The sequence below is a fragment of the Cetorhinus maximus genome, chromosome 3 (genome assembly GCF_964194155.1).
Source record: "Cetorhinus maximus chromosome 3, sCetMax3.hap1.1, whole genome shotgun sequence".
NCBI classification, from domain to species: Eukaryota; Metazoa; Chordata; class Chondrichthyes; order Lamniformes; family Cetorhinidae; genus Cetorhinus; species Cetorhinus maximus.
In genome coordinates, this window is record NC_135881.1 from 72,203,797 (window position 1) to 72,209,796 (window position 6,000).

Here is a 6,000-nt window from a genome sequence, read left to right on the forward strand (position 1 = left end):
CTTGTGCAGAGAACTAATATAGAATTCAGCTTCAGAGAAAACATAGGGCTGGATTTTCACTCAGGACTATTCCAGAGACCTTTCTAAATAAAAAAGATAAAATGGTGGGGTGCATCTTGATGTGGAAGTTCTGCCCTGATTTCTGGATGATACAGCTTCCCCTGGAAGAGGAAAAGTGGGGTAGGGCACAACGCACTAATCTGGAATCTTTGGAAAATAGCTCTGGGTTTAAACAGGCCCCACTTACTGTTTCAATAGCCTTAACCCACAGTGTGGGAGGCACAAATTTATGGAGATGTAAATGATTTTAGAGGGCAGATAATGTCTGTTTAAGTGTCATGATTGGAAGTTATTTAAATCGCCAGTCCTTTGAAAATGAAAAAAATATAAGCTGCAATTGTCATAGAGGAAAAAAACAGACCCTTGGAGGGCATTGATTGACAGGCCATCTGGGTGCAGCTTAGAACAGATGAGTAATGGTGTTTTTCTTACAGTTTCAATAGACTTCATTGTTGACATTTCCCAAGGGTTGCTATCACAGCTGAGCCCATTATGAATGCTTGACTGAGTTTCAAAAGATCCCAAACCACCCATTTTAGCGGGGGGCTGAGTTCACATTTTAATTTTCAGCTTCAAACAGGCTGTTAAAGGATTTAGCTGCCTTTGTGGTTACTGAATAAAATTTATTTTTTTATAATAGATTGACCAAGAGGCGATTTAAATTCCTTGAGTTTCATGAGTGAGGGGTTTCTTTGTCAAGTATGTATGAATGAAAGCTCTATTAGATTATTTTAAGTTGAATTCCTTTTCATTTGCGTATGGCTCCTGAGGTCTGTCCATATTACATACAGGGTGAGTGGGAATGGAGGTGGCATGGGGGGTATGAGGGGCCATGGCAGATAGGTGAGGGCTAGAGGGCCTAACAGCCTTTTATAGAACTGGGCCAAAGTCTCAGAGCCAAGGCGAGCCTTCTGACCAGCTTGTCCCTGTGCTCACCTGTCTCAGTGGCTGTCTCCAAATTACCCCTGGAGGCGACAAGTCTGACTCAATCACGCCCCTACCTCCCCAGAGCAAAGATTGCCTGTGACTGAGCCCAAGGTATCAAGGAAGGCCTGCTGACTTGGGAAATTTCCATACTTGAGCTAACTACCTTGGTAGTGAAAATTCACGCCATGCTATAACCAAGTGATGGCACAAATTCATTGGACTAGTTGCTTTCATGTTGGCTTGTAAGGGGTAAGGTGGGGTGGGGTGGTGTGGAGAAACTTGGAGAAAATACAGCCTTGTAGAAATTCAGCTTAACATCACATAACTGCTTTCTGATGAGCATTTTGATTTTTTGGGTGCAACTTGTTTTTAGAAAACTATGTCTTGTAGGGTAGTGTTGATCTAGGTCCTCTTCATATAGGGATTGTTCAAATCAAGACCCTATTTAGAACCATAGAACACTACAGTACAGAAAACAGGCCATTCGGCCCTTCTAGTCTGTGCCGAAATATTATTCCGCTAGTCCCATTGACCTGCACCTAGTCCATAACCCTCCAGACCTCTCCCATCCATGTAATCTATCCAATTTATTCTTAAAACTTAATAATGAGCCCGCATTTACCACGTCAGATGGTAGTTCGTGCCACACTCTCACCACGCTGAGTGAAGAAGTTCCCCTTAATGTTCCCCCTAAACCTTTCACCTTTAAAGCCATGTCCTCTCGTGTTTATCTCTCCTAATCTAAGTGGAAAGAGCCTACTCGCATTTACTCTGTCTATACCCCTCATAATTTTGTAAACTTCTTTCAAATCTCCCCTCATTCTTCTACGCTCCAAGGAATAAAGTCCTAACCTGTTTAATTTTTCCCTGTAACTCAACTCCTTAAGACCCGGCAACATCCTAGTAAATCTTCTCTGCACACTCTCAATCTTACTGATATCCTTCCTGTAGTTAGGCGACCAGAACTGCACACAATACTCCAAAGTTGGCCTCACCAATATCTTATACAACCTCACCATAACATCCCAACTCCTATACTCAATACTTTGATTTATGAAGGCCAATATGCCAAAAGCTTTCTTTACAACCCTGGCTACCTGTGACACCACTTTCAGGGAATTATGTATCTGAACTCCCAGATCCCTTTGTTCCTCCGCACTCCTCAGTGCCCTACCATTTACTGTGTATGTCCTACCTTAGTTTGTCCTTCCAAAATGCAACACCTCTCACTTTTCCGCATTAAATTCCATCTGCCATTTTCTGGCCCATTTTTCCAGTTGGTCCAGATCCCTCTGCAAGCTTTGAAAGCCTTCCTCGCTGTCCACAACGCCTCCAATCTTAGTGTCATCAGCAAACTTGCTGATCCAATTTACCACATTATCATCCAAATCATTGAAATAGACAACAAACAACAATGGTCCCAGCACAGATCCCTGAGACACACCACTAGTCACAGACCTCCAGTCTGAGAAGCAATCATCCACTACCACTCTCTGTCTTCTCCCACACAGCCAATTCCGAATCCAGTTTACAACCTCTCCATGGATACCAAGTGTCTGAACCTTCTGAACTAACCTCCCATGTGGGACCTTGTCAAAGGCCTTACTAAAGTCCATGTAGACAACATCCACAGCCTTTCCTTCATCTACTTTCTTGGTAACCTCCTCGAAAAACTCTACAAGGTTCGTTAAACACGACCTACCACGCACAAAGCCATGCTGACTATCCTTAATCAGCCCTTGACTGTCCAAATAATTGTATATCCGATCATTCAGAACACCTTCCAATAATTTACCTACTACTGACGTCAGGCTGACTGGCCTGTAATTACCTGGTTTACTTTTGGAGCCTTTTTTAAACAACGGAACAACATGAGCTACCCTCCAATCCTCTGGCACCTCACCCGTGGCTAAGGACATTTTAAATATTTCTGCCAGGGCCCCTGCAATTTCTACACTAGTCTCCCTCAAGGTCCAAGGGAATATCATGTCAGGCCCAGGGGATTTATCTACCTTTATTCGCTGTAAGGCAGCAAGCACCTCCTCCTCTTTAATCTCTATATATTCCATGACACTACTGCTTGTTTCCCTTCCTTCCTTATACACTATGCCAGTTTCCTGAGTAAATACTGATGCAAAAAAAACTGTTTAAGATCTCCCCCATCTCGTGAGGCTCCACATATAGATGACCACTGATCTTCAAGGGGACCAATTGTGTCCCTTACTATCCTTTTACTCTTAATATACTTGTAGAAACCCTTCGGGTTTACCTTCACATTATCTGCCAAAGCAACCTCATGTCTTTTTGCCTTCCTGATTTCCTTTTTTAGTATAGAAAATGTAAGAAAATACTCTACAAACACTTCATTTGCTCCTTGTTGCCTATACCTGCTATACACCTCTCTTCTTCTTAACCAGATTGCCAATATCCCTTGAAAACCTAGGTTCCCTATGCCTGTTAACTTTGCCTTTAATCCTGACGGGAACATGCAAACTCTGCACTCTCAAAATTTCGCCTTTGAATGCCTTCCATTACTGAACACATCCTTGCCAGAAAACAACTTATCCCAGTCCACTCTTCCTAGATCCTTTCTCATTTCCACAAAATTGGCCTTTCTCCAATTTAGAATCTCAACTCGAGGACCAGACCTATCCTTATACTTAATTAGCTTAAAACTAATGACATTGTGGTCACTGGACCCAAAATGTTCGCCTACACATATTTCTGACACCTGACCTGTCTGGTTCCCTAATAGGAGATCAAGTATTGCATCCTCTCTCGTTGGTACCTCTATATATTGATTTAGAAAACTTTCCTGAACACATTTGACAAACTCCAAGCCATCCAGCCCTTTTACAGTATGGGAGTCCCAGTCAATATGTGGAAAGTTAAAATCTCCTACTATCACAACTTTCTGTTTCTTACATCGGTCTGCTATCTCTCTACAGATTTGCTCCTCCAATTCTCTTTGACTATTGGGCGGTCTGTAATACAACCCTATTAGTGTGGTCACACCTTTCCCATTCCTCAGTTCCACCCATATGGTCTCTGTAGATGAGCCCTCCTGGCTGTCCTGCTTATGCACAGCTGTGATATTTTCCCTGACTAGTAATGCCACTCCTCCCCCTTTCATCCCTCCCCCTCTATCACGTCTGAAACAACGCAACCCCGGAACATTGAGCTGCCAGTCCTGCCCCTCCTGCAACCAAGTCTCACTAAAAGCAATAATGTCGTAATCCCACGTGCCAATCCATGCCCTAAGCTCATCTGCCTTTCCGACAATACTCCTTGCATTGAAATAGATGCACCTGAGAACATTTCTATCACGTACAAACCTTTGATTTCTGCCTATACATGCATTCCTCGCTTGACCTTTATCCTCCTCCACCTCACTATCTGCTCTAACACTCTGGTTCCCCTCCCCCTGCAAATCTAGTTTAAACGCCCCGGAGCAGCACTAGCAAACCTACCCACAAGGATGTTAGTCCCCCTCCAGTTTAGGTGCAAACCGTCCCGTCGGAACAGGTCCCACCTTCCCTGGAACAGCCCGATTGTCCAGAAACATGAAGCCCTCCCTCCTGCGCCATCTCCTTAGCCACGTATTTAGCTGCATTTGTCTGCTTACTGTTGCTTGCCAAGTGACCCCTATTTGGTGATCTAACATACGAACATACATTCGAACAAGGAGTAGGTGTAGGCCTTGGTCATTGAGGCCTTCTTAAAATGTGGGAGTTTTGGTAACATTCTGAGTATATCAGGTGTTGAGGCTAAACATTGGAGTACCCATGACGACCTGTTGGATTTTTTTTTAAAATTCATTCACGGGATGTGGGCTTCACTGGCTGGGCAAGCATTTATTACCCATCCCTAGTTGCCCTTGAGAAGGTGGTGATGAGCTGCCGCCTTCAACTGCTGCAGTCCATTGGTGTAGGTACACCCACACTGCTGTTAGGAAGGGAGTTCCAGGATTTTAACCCAGTGAGTGTGAAGGAATGGCAATATATTTCCAGGTCAGGATGGTGTGTGGCTTGGAGGGGAGCTTCCAGGTGGTGGTGTTCCCATCTATCTGCTACCCTTGTCCTTCTAGATGGTAGTGGTCATGGGTTTGGAAGGTGCTGTCAAAGGAGTCTTGGTGAATTCCTGCAGTACATCTTGTAGATGGTACACACTGCTTCTACTGTGCAATGGTGGTGGACGGAGTGAATGTTTGTGGATGTGGTGCCAATCAAGCGGGCTGCTTCGTCCTGGACTGGTGTCAAGCTGTTTGAGTGTTGTGGGAGTTGCACACATCCAGGTAAGTGGAGAGTATTCCATCACACTCCTGACTTATGCCTTGTAGATGGTGGACAGGCTTGGGGAATCAGGAGGTGCGTTACTCGTCACAGGATTCCTAGCCTCTGACCACTCCAAATATTGCCATTGATATAGGTGGAAGTAGGATCTCCTTGTAACCTTGAGCCAGGTACAAGCAAGTGAATCAGATGATGATGTAATGGTTTTGGGTCCACTTTGGGCTCCAAGCTGGAACAGAGGTACAGATGCCAGAAGAGGTGGCAGTTCCATTTTTATATAGAGTGTACCCTTGCCAAAGGGGCTACAGGCAACACTTTAAGTAAGTTTCTGGGGAGTCAAATGCAGACCCCTGTACTGCAATTTGTAGCCTGCTATAAGGCAGGTGCCTGTCGATAGCTTCTAAGTTACAGGATCTTCCCCTGACTTGCCAAATCTTTAGTGATAAGTGACATAATACCATCACGAGTGTCAAAATCACAAGATTTGAGTTTTCAGGGCCATTAATGTTAGCTTGTGCCACTGAAGTGGTATCCCTGAGAACAAAAGATTGTCAATTTGTCGATGATTAAAAATGGTAAAGACATCTAATAGGTAATTTCCATCAGCCTTCATCAAGGAAGAGTGTCAGGTGAATCCTGAAATGGATGAGCAAGATGATGATGCTATGTTGGATGAAAGGTCTTATATAGTTTAGTTAAGCTAAAAGAAAATAAAGCACCA